We start from the raw sequence: 13,745 nt of genomic DNA on the forward strand, positions 1-13,745 counted from the left end.
ACCAACAGGAAGGAATTGGCTGAAGAAATGACGCTGAGCTGAGGGGAAATGATCCTGTCATCCTTGAATCTGAGAGAGCCGCAGAAGCAGGGTCTGAAAAGAGTCAGCCTGCAACACAAACACAGCAGAATTGGGATGAAAGGCAGGTTGGATCCAAGGGCCCGATGGAGTAAAATCCTGAGGGAGAACAAGGTCCAGGAAAGATGGGAAATTCTACAGTATTGAAGACTCTACCACACCCACCACCACTCTCCCAAGAGAAAAAATCAGAGAGTTCTCTAAAATGCTGAAAATAAAAGGTAAAAAAGGATATATTCAGGAAATGGAAGGAGAAAAGGCTGTCTTGGGGCAAATAGGAGAAGGGAACATCTTTTGAGCTACCTTGATTTGCACAAAATAAATATAAATCTAATAATGCAGCATGTAATACCTAATTTATTATATGTATAGTATATGTCTAGTAGGGATCCAGTGGCTCAGTGGCTAAGATGCTGAGCTTGTCAATCAGAAAGGTCGGCAGTTCAGTGGTTCGAATCCCTAGTGCCGCATAATGGAGTGAGCTCCCGTTACTTGTCCCAGCTTCTGCCAACCTAGAAGTTCGAAAGCATGTAAAAATGCAAGTAGAAAAATAGGGGCCACGTTTGATGGGAAGGTAATGCAGAAATTTGAATAATGCTCCCTCTTCTCCCCTAGTAGGCAGTTCTGCTTTGTGAATTGGAGTCTATCTTTGGCAAAAGTTGGCAGATTTGCCAGAGAAGAACAGAATTGCTTGGGAAAAACAATCGCACCCTATCCGTGCATCCTTCCCCTGTTACCTGCTCCAAATGTAAGATGAAAATGCTATCTGCTTCGCATAGGCAGCCTTGGGACTCCTCCCTCCCCAGCCTTCTTCCCTTTATCAGCATTGTTAAAGTTTCAGTTATAGCTTCCCAGGTGAATGTTGGCGAATCGTGTCTTCCACTTGTGCTTTGGAGCACTCTTGGAAATAACACCGAGAAGCTCTTCTATTTTAAATGCAGGAGCATTTCCCCCTGGGAACCGTGTGGTGGCAGAGAATGTTCCCAGGCTGGCCTTTGCTACCAATTATGGAAAAGTCGAGGAGCCGTAGCTACCCTTCTGTTGGAAGGCGCAAACTCTTCCAGGAGTGGATGCAGAGCGGGCTTGCTGCAAGCACAGAGCTGGCCAATCTGCTCTGACTGCCAGCCCAGAATGCCCCATGGGCTGTGGGTGGTTTGGATTTCCCCCGGGAGATCTGGACCTTGGTGGCAAAACAGCCAGGGTCAGGCAGGGCTTTCCTCTTTTTTTGCCCGAAAGAAAAGGGCTCGGATTATGCCAAGAAGACGCCATCGGTCTTCTCTAACCCTAAAGCAGCTGCTCCCTCTGCTGCCCAACTGGATGGTTCAGCTTTATTTCTCAAACCTCTGCATGCCAACCAGCTTGTGAAAACTCCCGCGGGTGCCTTCCCCTTTGGGGAGCTTATTTTATCCCGATCAGAGTCTTTTTAAAAAAATTATTTTAATTGAAAAGACAGTGGCATGTCAGGATAGCAATTACAAGTAAAGCAACCCCCCCCCAAAGTTACTAATAAATCTTAACACACAAACTACTGACTATAACAATACTATCATAACAGTAACAATAACAGTAACTATAGTAATGTCACCAAAAGGAGTAAAGAAAGAAAAGGCTTTAACTAGCTTTCTATTTACGCTAGCCTCTTTACAATTTTTCCTTTACTATATTCCTGTTTTAATGCATCTTTATTTTCCATACTAACAGTTCTTGACATTTGAAAACTTTTATTCCCTCTCATTTCTCCCTCTTATTTCTATCCATTCGTAAAATTTGTTCCATGTCTGATAATATTTTGAGGCTTCCTTATCTTTAATTTTTAAGGTTAATCTATCCATTTAGGCACAATCCCTAATTTTCCTTATTTTATCCCAATCAAAGTCTTAGCTGGTGGTGGAACCTGGCCAGCCAGCCTTGAACACAGAAGCTACGTATGTGGGATTAGACCTGGTTAACTTGTGAACTGGATGCTACCAAGGAATTCAGGGTTGTAGAGGGAGGATAGAAAAGGTCAAGACCCCCATGCAGGTCTTAAGGCATGCAGGGATAACTGCCATCCTTCTGCAGAGGAATCATTGAGTCTGTTATCTGCACCTCCATAACTGTCTGGTTTGGCTCTGCAACCCAACAAGATAGACACAGACTTCAGAGGAGAATCAGAACTGCAGAAAAAACAATTACTGCCAACCTGCCTTCCATTGAGGACCCGTATACTGCACAAGTCAAAAAGAGGGCTGTGAAAATATCTACAAACCCCTCGGATCCTGGACATAAATTGTTTCAACTCCTGCCCTCAAAACAACACTGTACAGCACTGCACATCAAGAAAACTAAACACAAGAACAGTTATTGCCTTTGCGCCATCACTCTGCTAAACAAATAATTCCCCCAACACTGTTAAAATATTGACTAAGGCTGCATTACGATTACTATTAGCCTTCTCATCGTTCCTATCACCCATCTCCTCCCATTTATGACTGTAACTTTGTTGCTTGTATCCTTACGATTTATATGGATATTGATTGTTTCCTGATTGCTTATTTGTACCCTATGACTCTCATTAAGTGTTGTACCTTATGATTCTTGAACAAATGTATCTTGTCTTTTTATGTACACTGAGAGCATCTGCACCAAAGACAAATTCCTTATGTGTCCAATCTCACTTGGCCAATAAAGAATTCTGTTCTGTTGTTCTGTTCTGTTCTGTTCTGTTCTGTTCTATTCTATTCTATTCTATTCTATTCTATTCTATTCTATTCTATTCTATTCTTCCAGGAGGCTGAACTAGGATGAAAACGCCACCTCTGTGACAGCCAAGTCAGGGCTAAGATGTTCCTTGGGGGAAATTATACCTACCCCCTTAATATGCTGAGTGACCCTCTCTAAGGTCTAATACCCCAGAAGATAGGCTCAAGACTTGAACACTGGGCCCTATCTAACAAAATGACATTCAAGGTAGAGAAAGTAACTTAGGCAAGGAAAACCAAAAGTACACATATAGACTGTGTGAAACCAGGCTTAATAGCAGTGACCGTGAGAGGGATCTTAGAGTCTTAGTGGACAACCAGCTAAATAGGAGCCAGCAGTGTGCAGCAGCAGCTAATGCAATCCTAAATTGCATTAGCAGAGGGATACAGTCAAAATCGAGGGAGGTACTAATACCACTCTATAAAGCCCTAGTAAGACCACACCTAGAGTACTGCATCCAGTTTTGGTCACCACACTATAAAAAAGATGTTGAGACTTTAAAAACAGTGCAGAGGAGAGCAACCAGGATGATTAGGGGATGGGAGACTAGAATATATGAAGAACGGTTACAGGAACTGGGCCTGGCTAGTCTGGTGAAGAGAAGGACCAGAGGAGACATGAGAGCAGTCTTCTAAAGTTTGAGGGGCTGCCAGAGAGAGGAGGGGGTCAAGTATTTCCCAAAGCACCTGAAGGCCGGACAAGGAATAATGGATGGAAACTGACCAAGGAGAAATTCAACCTAGAAATAAGGAGGAACTTTCTGACAGTGAGAACCATCAACCGATGGAACAGAAGTTGCCTTCAGAAGTTGTGGGGGTTGCATCACTTGAGACTTTCAAGAAGAGTTTGGACTGCCATGTGTCAGAAATAGAGGAGGCTTTGGACTACCAAACTGGGAATTATACTATCAGGCGGCAGTACTAACATGGATTGTACTGAGGAATATAAGATTATTGACTTTGAAAGGACATGCTTTGCAATTGGGCTGGCATGCATTCTTATGATATGGGAAAATAAGATACATGGATATTTTAAGAGATTATATAAGGAATGCATTATTATTGGTGTAGAAGAAAATTAAAGAACAACATTATTTGAGGATATCAGGAATAGTGAATCTGGCAAGAGCAAAGGGGGAGGTTTAAGCCTTTATGTGAGCAAAAGTTTGTACACTGAAGGTGGCATTTAATTTCATTGTATCATGGGCAATGACAATAAAGTAAACTAAAGAGAATAAGTAGGATTTCATAGCTGGCTGAGGAATTCTAGGAGTTGAAGTCAACACCTCTTAAAGCTCCCCAGGTTGAGAAACACTGCCTTTAGAGATCCAAAGACCCCACAACCCCCAAGTATGGATTGCTGGTAGCCTCCCTGGGGGCCTGCCCTCCCTCCCTCCCTCTTCCAGCTGTGGCTCCCTCTCCACAGCAGCTGCTGGCAACAGCAGAAGAAACGCCCTGGCCACAGCGGATGAGGGCTGATGCAAACCCTCAACTGCCAGTTTTGAGCAAGCAGATTCCCCCAGTGGAGGCTGACGCCCAGTGGTCCTTCGCTTCCTCCTGGCGATGACTCTGCACTCGGAGGCCGCAGTGTTGAAAGAGGGCCGCGTTGGCGCAAGGCGGGTGGCTGATAAGCAGCACATCTGCCATCCGTTCAGCAAGTAGAAGGCCAGGCTTTGGAGTCTGCCTGCAAGAGATAATCGAGGGAACCTTACAGGGAGGGAGGAATAAACCTCTTTGTGATCCCAGGAAGCCTCAAGGTGCCCCCCTGGAATGGCTTCCCATGTGCTTTTCAGAAAATGCTTCTGCTCCAGGAAATGTGTGGGGTCCCCTCCCCCCACTCCTTTTAAATGCAGATAGCCTTTGACTTCCAAACATTCGCTTAGGAATCGTTCAAAGTTAAACTGAGAAATGTGACTTACAACCCTCATAGCATCCCCAGGGTCATGGGATTCAGGCGCTTGGCAACTAACTCATTTTATGAGGGTCGCAGTGTCCCCCGGGCCACATGATCCCCCTTTGCAACCATTTGGCCACCACACTATAAAAAAGATGTTGAGACTCTAGAAAAAGGTTCTGATCACCATCTTTAAAGCGCTCCATGGCATAGGGCCTAGTTACCTGCGGGATCGCATCCTCCCACATACATCCCTGCGGCCAATCCGCTCTCACAGGGAGGGCCTTCTCCTGGTGCCGTCCACGAGGCAATGCCAACGGGCGACACCAAGGAGTAGGGCCTTCTCTGTGATGGGCCCAACCCTCTGGAATGACCTCCCCCCCGATATTAGAACCACTACTGACCTCCGCTCCTTCCGACAGAAACTGAAAACACACCTGTTCCGACTGGCTGGTTTGGCATAATTTTAACGTCTACCTCCTGGCATACACATTCTTACTGGTTTTTAGAGGGATATTGTTTTAAATTTAACTTGATATTTTAAACTTTTGTATTGATTTATTTATTAGCTGTACAGTTTGGCATATTTTACCCTCCTCTTATACATGTATTTATATAGTTATTTCTACGTTTTAATCTGTTGTATTTTAATACGGACTGTACACCGCCCCGAGTCCCTTTCGGGAGAGGGGGCGGTATATAAACGCTAATAATAAATAAATAAAATAAATAAAAATAAATAAAAAGTGCAGAGGAGAACAGCCAGGATGATGAGGGGACTGGCTGTACTCGATGTGTAGTCCTTAATGGAACCACATCTACACGGTGAAACTGGGTGAAACCAGGCTTAATAGCAGTGACTGGGAGAGGGATCTTGGAATCTTAGTGGACAACCAGCTAAATAGGAGCCAGCAGTGTGCAGCAGCAGCCAAAAAAGCCAACACAGTTCTAGGCTGCATTAACAGAGGGATACAATCAAGATCAACGGAGGTACTAATACCACTTTGTAAAGCCCTAGTAAGACCACACTTAGAGTACTGCATCCAGTTTTGGTCAACACACTATAAAAAAAGATGTTGAGACTCTAGAAAAAAGTGCAGAGAAGAGAAACTAGGATGATGAGGGGACTGGACATGAAGAATGGTTACAGGAACTGGGCATGGCTAGTTTAGTGAAGAGAAGGACCATGATAGCAGTATTTGAGGGGCTGCCACAGAGAGGAGGGGGTCATTTGGTATTTTCCAAAGTACCTGAAGGCCAGCCAAGGAATAATGGATGAAATAAGGAGGAACTTTCTGACAGTGAGAACAATCAACCCATGGAACAGAAGTTGCCCTGGGAAGTTGTGGGAGCTTCATCACTTGTGACTTTCAAGAAGAGATTGGACTGCCATGTGTCAGAAATGATGTAGGGCCTCCTGCTTGAGTGGGGGTTTGGACTAGATGACCTATAAGGTCCTTTCCAACTCTGTTAATCTGTTAAATCTGTTAAACCTTCTGATAAGCATAGTCAAAGGGAAAGCTAATTCACGTAACGTCCCCTGTTACTAACTTAGTCATTCCAACTGCATTCCCTTAACAATTGTGGAAAGGAGGGTCATGCAATGGGGCAAAACTCACTTAACAACCATCTTGCTTAGCAATGGAAATGTTGGGCTCAGTTGCGGTTGTAAGTCAAGGATCACCTGTAATGCTATGGTTGAATGCAAAGACCAAGATGCAGGCTGCAGGAGGGACCCTGCATCTTTCAGAATTGCAGAATTGGGAGATGCATCTTTCAGAATTGCTGGTGCCGGCAGGGATGGAAGTCTGCCAAGCTGCCCAAACAGGGACCCCTTGAGAAGGCTGCCTTGAAATTGGCAGCACCCAGGTTTCAGGACTCAGTGGAATGGCCTATTTGCAGCAAATCCTCCCAATTTAAAACCGAGATGTTCAGAGCGGGACTTCTAACCACCATCCTTGGTTGTCAGCAGAAACGGTTGGGTGCAGAAAAGATGCCTGCAAACATTGATCTGTCTCTTGCTTTAAAGAAGGAACACTTCACAGCAAGGAGAGAATTAGACTTTCACTTAACCATGAAGGGATTTAGGCAGGTGCCTGGGAGAAAAAAACATCTTGAAATTAAGGGAAGCGTAGCAATTCGGTGGTGTAGCAATTAGGTGGTATAACAATTTGCTGGCTTTCTCTGCTAGCAGCAAGAATTCTGTAAGGTCTGCAAAGATGTAGCACCGGGATGGTGAACCATTGCTACATGTGCCAGAGGTGGCACACAGAGTCCTCTCTGCTGCCATGCACACCATTGCCCCAGGTCAGATCTCCGTGGCGTTTCTTTCGTGAGCTTCTATTTCCCTGCAAACAACGAAACAGAAGCTCATAAAAGAAAAAGATCTTACCTCTTGCTGGGCTGCCAGTGTTGGGATGCCCCGCCTTCTACTGGCTAGCTGGCCTTCGGGTCTCTGCTTCACATGTGTGCATGTCCACACATGTTTGTGCATGTTCATGTGTGCACATGTCCACGCATGCGCATATTTGCACACATGCGCACCTTTCAGTTTGGGCATGTGTGCACACAGTCTAGGCACTCGGTGCCTAAAAGGTTCTCTATCACTGATGTCGCATTTTCTGCTTGTTCAGAAAATCCTCCCTTATTGGTGTCCGTCGGCCTCTGCCAGAACTTGTCTTCATCAGTGACAAACCAACATAATATTTTCTCTTTTTTTTATCAGCTCTTCTTCAGTTTGATAAAAAAGATAATTTGCTTTCCACGGTTGAAATGGTTGCAGACGGAAGTGGCGTGTTAAGTTTTTTCCAACCTTGGCAACTTGAAGAGGTCTGGACTTCAACTCCCAGAATTCCCCAGCCAGCATTCAACTCCAAGCAATTCTGGGAGTTGAAGTCCAGACATCTTCAAGTTGCCAAGGTTGGGAAACACTGAGTTAGATGGGGAGAGATCATTCAGCAGAATTGGAATGGCAATTCTTTTGAATGATCTCTCCCCGTCCTACATCCTCCCTTGAGCTGTACAGTATATCTGGATCCCGACCTTTGCTTAAGCCCCTGGACACCCACCTCTCCTCTGTAAATACTCCCTCAAGTACTGGAGGGACTGCTAACATGTCACCCCTAGTCCTTCTCTTCGTTAGATCAATCATCAGGGGTGAAATCCAGGAGGTTCTGACAGGTTCTGGAGAACCGGTAGCGAAAATACCACCTCTGGCTGGCCCCACCCCATGTATTCTCTGCCTCCCGAGCCCTAGCTGATCGGGAGGTAATGGAGATTTTGCAGTAACCTTCCCCTGTCACACCCACCAGGCCATGCCCACCAAGCCACACCATGTCCACCAAGCCACGCCCACAGAACCAGTAGTAAAAAAAATGAATTTCACCATTGTCAGTCATATCCAGTTCTCACAATCGCTGCTTGTACATTTTAGCCTGCAGACCCCTAATCATCTTGGTTGCTCTTCTCTGCACTCTTTCCAGAGTCTCAACCAGTGGTGGGATTCAGCCAGTTCGCACCACTTCAGTAAAACCGGTTGTTAACTTTCTGAGCAGTTGGCTGAACTGGTTGTTGGAAGAAATCATAAGGGCAGGGAACTGGTTGTTCAATTATTTGAAACCCACCACTGGCCTCAATGTCTTTTTTGTATTGTGGTGACCAGAAGTGGATGCAGTTCTGCTAATCAAGCTAAGCTATACTCAAAAATCCCACCAAGATCCCCACTGAAAGAAAAAAATTAAGCACCCTGAAAATAAGGGAGATAAGATTAAAACTTGAAGGTGAAATAACGTTGGAGAAGATCAAGGCCATTTTTGATAATATTTGTAACATATTGTCTTAGACTGATGCAATTTTACAGAAATGTGTCTCACTCCACACTGAGGAAGTCTGTTTCTGTTCTCTTTTTTGAAGGATTGCAGTTTACATGGCCAGAGAAAGCTGTGTGTTGCCTTTGCATTATCGTAAATATTGCCCAGAAAACATGCTCGGCGATTTGGAGAAAACCTGTAAGCTGTAAAGACCGCAAGTCCCCCTGATTTCTTTCCCCAGAAAATAAGTGGTTGGTTTTCAGCAGTGCCAAGAGAGCCGTTTTTAGATTTTCATACTCTATACCACCACCATATAAACTGGGTGAAACCAGGCTTAATAGCAGTGACTGTGAGAGGGATCTTGGGAGTCTTAGTGGGCAACAAGTTAAACATGAGCCAGCAGTGTGCAGCGGCAGCCAAAAAAGCCAATGGAATCCTAAATTGCATTAACAGAGGGATACTATCAAGATCAAGGGAGGTACTACCACCACTCTATAAAGCCCTAGTAAGACCACACCTAGAGTACTGCATCCAGTTTTGGTCACCACACTATAAAAAAGATGCTGAGACTATGACAAACAGTTACAGGACCTGGGTATGGCTAGAATAAAGAAGACCAGGGGAGACATGGCAACAGTCTTCCAATACTTGAGGAGCTGCCAGAGAGAGAAAGGGGGTCAAGCTATTTCCCAAAGCACCTGGAGGCCAGACAAGGAATAAGAGATGGAAAGTGACCAAGGAGAGATTCAACCTAGAAATAAGGAGGAATTTTCTGACAGTGAGAACATTCAACCCATGAAACAGAAGTTGTGGGAACTTTATCACTTGAGACTTTCAAGAAGAGATTGGACTGCCATTTGTCAGAAATGGTATAGGGCAGCGATGGCAAACCTTTTTTGGCTCACGTGCCATAAGCCGGGGGGAGCGCAGGGGGGTCGTGCGCTGGCATGCCACACCCATAATGCAATGTGCGACCCCCCCAGTGTGCATGCGTGCATGACAGGTGCTCCCCCCGTTTTTTGCATGCTTTTTTCACCCTCCCCAGGCTCCAGAGCCTTTATAGGAGCTGGGGGAGGGCGAAAAAAGCTTCCCCGCCCACCCGGAGGCCCTCCGGAGCCTTCAGGGACTTTCAGAAGGCTTCCCTGAAGGCTCCGGAGGACTAAAACAGACCTACAAACAAATCAGAAGTCCGTTCCCGAACTTCCAGTTTGCCCATAGGGCCAGTTTTTTGCACTCCGGAGGCTTCAGGGAAGCTTCTAAAGCCTCCGGAGGACCTCTGGGGGGGGGGGGGCAGGGAGGCTGTTTTCGCTCTCTCCATGCTCCTATGAAGCCTCTGGAGTCTGGGAAGGGTGAAAAATAGCTTTAAAAAGGGCTGAACTCAGCTGGCCAGAGCGCACATGCGCGCTGACCAGCTGACAGGGCAACGCCTCGCGTGCCCTGACAAATGGCTCCGCATGCCAACTGTGGCACGTGTGCCATAGGTTCGTCATCCTGGGTGTAGGGTCTACTGCTTGAGTTGGACTAGATGACCTGGAAGATGTAATGAAGAGTGTTTTTGTGTGTTTTCTGTTTAATTTTTTTAAAAAAGGTCCCTTCCAACTCTCTGAATTTATTAAAACCATGTTCTTAGATCTTTTACAATGGGGGTCTTTGATGTTTGTGGGGGGGGGGGTGTCCCAGGGACAAATTGGACATATAATTCTATTTCTTCTAAATTGCCAAACAAGGTTTTACCGATGTCATCAATCTTTTTCTATTCCAGAGTTTTTGGGGTAGGAGGGCTCAAAACACATATGCTCATCCAAGCCTTTATATTGTTCTTTGTCAATTTTTTTAAAAAAATATCTGCATAAACCTTAAACAAGGAAACCCCAGGACGGTTTAAAAAAGTCAAAATACCAGCTTCAATGGTTGTAATTGTATTCCTGATATGGCATTCTGAGTCATTAAGAGTTAGAAAAAAGATGCCAATATTCTCCTTTTTAAAAAATGGAAAGAATATGAAAATAAAAAAAAACATAAATGAACAAATGCCTATGGAGAATCTTAGTCATTGAGGCCCTGTTTGCCCCAAAGCTGCTTTTTCAAAAGGCTACTGGACTTTCTCTGGGTTTTTATTTTTTTGGAATACGTTTTACTTTTCATCCCAGAAGCTTCTTCAATTTTCAGTTCAGTTCCCAGAACTGAGGAAGCTTCTTGGAGTGAAACATCTTCAAGGAAAAACAAAGAAAGCCCAATTGCCTCTTGAAAAAACAGCTTTGGGACAAATGAACAAAAAAGCTAAATGAGTTTTCCAACCTCAAACCCTCAATAAATCTTATGCCCTCAATAAATCAAATGACAAACTGAAATTAAAGTCGTCTCCCGGTGATGATGGGGTACCTCACTGGAGATGGGAGACGAAGATGTCATTTACCCATAAACCTCCAATATAAGAATTCCCCCAAGACAAATTTAAAGTCATCCTGAAAACCTTTGTGTCTTCCAAAATGGAAATTATGTGAAACTTTAGAAATATATCTGGCATTGGAACTTCACTAAAAAAATTTCCAGTGCTTTTCAATAGTGGGATTCATTTTTTTTTACTACCAGTTCTGTGGGCATTGCTTGGTGGGTGTTGGCATGGCTTGATAGGCATGGCTTGGTGGGCATGGCATGGGAAGGATACTGCAAAATCCCCATTCCCTCCCGATCAGCTGGGACTCGGGAGGCAGGGAATAGATGGGGGCGGGGCCAGCCAGAGGTGGTATTTACCGGTTCTCTGAACTACTCAAAATTTCCGCTACTCGTTCTCCAGAACTGGTCAGAACCTGCTGAATACCAACTCTGCTTCGGGCAAATTCCCAGTCATTGGTTTTAGTATTTACAAGCACCCTGATATATTTATTTTTAAATTTTATTCTTTGATTTATATCAGTCAGGAAATCAAAGTAGGGGCCTGTAGCAGGAAACCGATCTGTCATAAAGAGGACAAAAAATTAAGTGGGGATCACAAGACACTTTCTCAGATTACAGCTCTGGCCCAGACTCAGATTTCTTTTATCTGAGCATGGTTTTGGCTGTGGGTCTTCCTCCTGTAACTCAAGGTTATTTATTCTGCCCATGATGGGGATTAAAGATAACACCCTTGTTTTCCTCCCTGCAGTGTTTTCCTTGCTGGGATGTCATTCCCTGCAGCTAACAAGACTTCTGCTAGTTGCAAGGTAGGGAGGGGGAGTTGGCAACATTCATCTATAAGGAAATTTTTCAGTGGATCACTGGAAAGAGATTGAGGAGGAAGCAAGCAGGAAGAGAGAAGGGAGCAGAAGCAGTTCTAATGTTGAAGGAGGGTCAAAAACGGATGCCTTATTTGTCATAAGGAAGTTGTGGCAGTGAGCATTTTGCTAGAGAAGTGTTGCTTTGTTTTAAATATTGTATTGCTAACCAGAGCATACAAAACCTTTGCTAGACCAATTCTCGAATACAGCTCATCTGTCATCATATGGAAGAAAAAACCATCTGTATGTGAAATGTTAAACATGTTCTCTTCAATAAGCTTTGATAATGGTTTGTTAATACACAGCATTGAGCCCCGAGATCTACCAGGCATATTAAAATGCCGTTGTCTCAAAACCGCAGAATTAACAAGAGGGGGAAAAATGTAACATAGACTGTATATAAAATAGTACGGAATAGGAAATATAAGAGAAAGGAAGAGAGGAATATAAGAAAGATATGTAAAAATGGACATTTATATATAGACATAGATATATAAAGGTATTTATGCATGGATAAAAGGAACATAATGGATATTTTAAGATGTAGAAGTGTTGCAAAAATGATATAAATGTATATTAAAAAAGGAAAAATTTATATAAAAAATGACCGTGTCTATGTAAGAATCGTCTCCAAATCTCACTCTTGAACAAAGTAACAAAACTGCAGAAAAAGAAGGTGGAAAAAAAAAACCCAATCTCATGCTGCTAAGGCTTGTCTTCAAAAATTTCTGAAAAATATTGTACTTTGTGCAAAAGACCGCAGAGAAGAACTACTTGATAGAACAGTTTTAAGCAACATAGTAAGTTGGGAACAAGTTTGGGCAATACAGGAAGAAGCAATTTCATGAATATATTATGCTTCTAATATTACTCCCATGTCTTCCTAGTAGGGTCCATCCAACTGCTGGGAATAGAGCCTCCCCGTTATTGCCCCATGTCCACTCAAGGTGCCCAGACTGAGTCCCCAAAATTAGCTTGCTGTGTCCTTGCTTGGGTAATGCGGAAGTTGGATCCAGATGCCTTCTCTACGTGGAATACGGCTAGGAAAATATTTTACAAATGATGGAGGGTCTTTCTTGACAGGCCAAGAGCTCAAGGTTGTAATTCTGTGTTCTCAAAGACTCCAATACTAGATGGAGAAATTTGGCATCGCTTTGGGAAGGAGATACTCATCCTTCTTTGTATTGAGGCAAAGAAGGCATCCTGAGACAAGGGTGGAGAATAGTCCTTCTGGGTATCCAAAATTTTATTAGGATAAGCTCTTGCAGACTACCAGAGACCAACAAATGCTCTGTCTTACACATTGGCAAAAAAAATTGGCAGCTTTCTTGGCCTTCCCTTGTGTTGGAATGTGGGGGCCAGGTTACGGCAGCTGTGGCCCTTGGAGTGTGGGGTTGACACAAAATACAAGCGGGGTGGACATGACCTTGTAGACGACCCCCACTCTGTCAAGGACCTTGGAGTAATCATCTGTAATGATCTAAGTGCCAGAGCCCACTGCAACAGCATTGCCAAAAAGGCATTAAGAGTTGTTAACCTAATCCTGCATAACTTCTCTGGTAATATTGTATTGCAAACTAGGGCATACAAAACCTTTGCTAGACCAATTCTCGAATACAGTTCATCTGTCTGGAATCCACACTGTATATCGGACCTTAATACGATTGAGCGGGACCAGAGGTATTTCACGAGAAGAGTCCATCACTCCTCTGCTCGCAACAGAATCCCTTATGCCACCATTTTGGCTTGGATAACTTAGAACTATGCCGCCTTTAGTCTGACCTAAGCATAGTACATAAAATTATCTGCTACAATGTCCTACAATGTCAATGACTACTTCAGCTTCAACCGCAACAACACACGAGCTCACAATAGATACAGACTTATGGTAAACTGTTCCAAACTCGATTGCAGAAAATATGACTTCAGCAACAGAGTGGTCAATGCCTGGAATGCTCTACCTGAC

This window comes from Natrix helvetica (genome assembly GCF_964273705.1).
Source record: "Natrix helvetica genome assembly, chromosome: 11".
NCBI lineage: Eukaryota > Metazoa > Chordata > Lepidosauria > Squamata > Natricidae > Natrix > Natrix helvetica.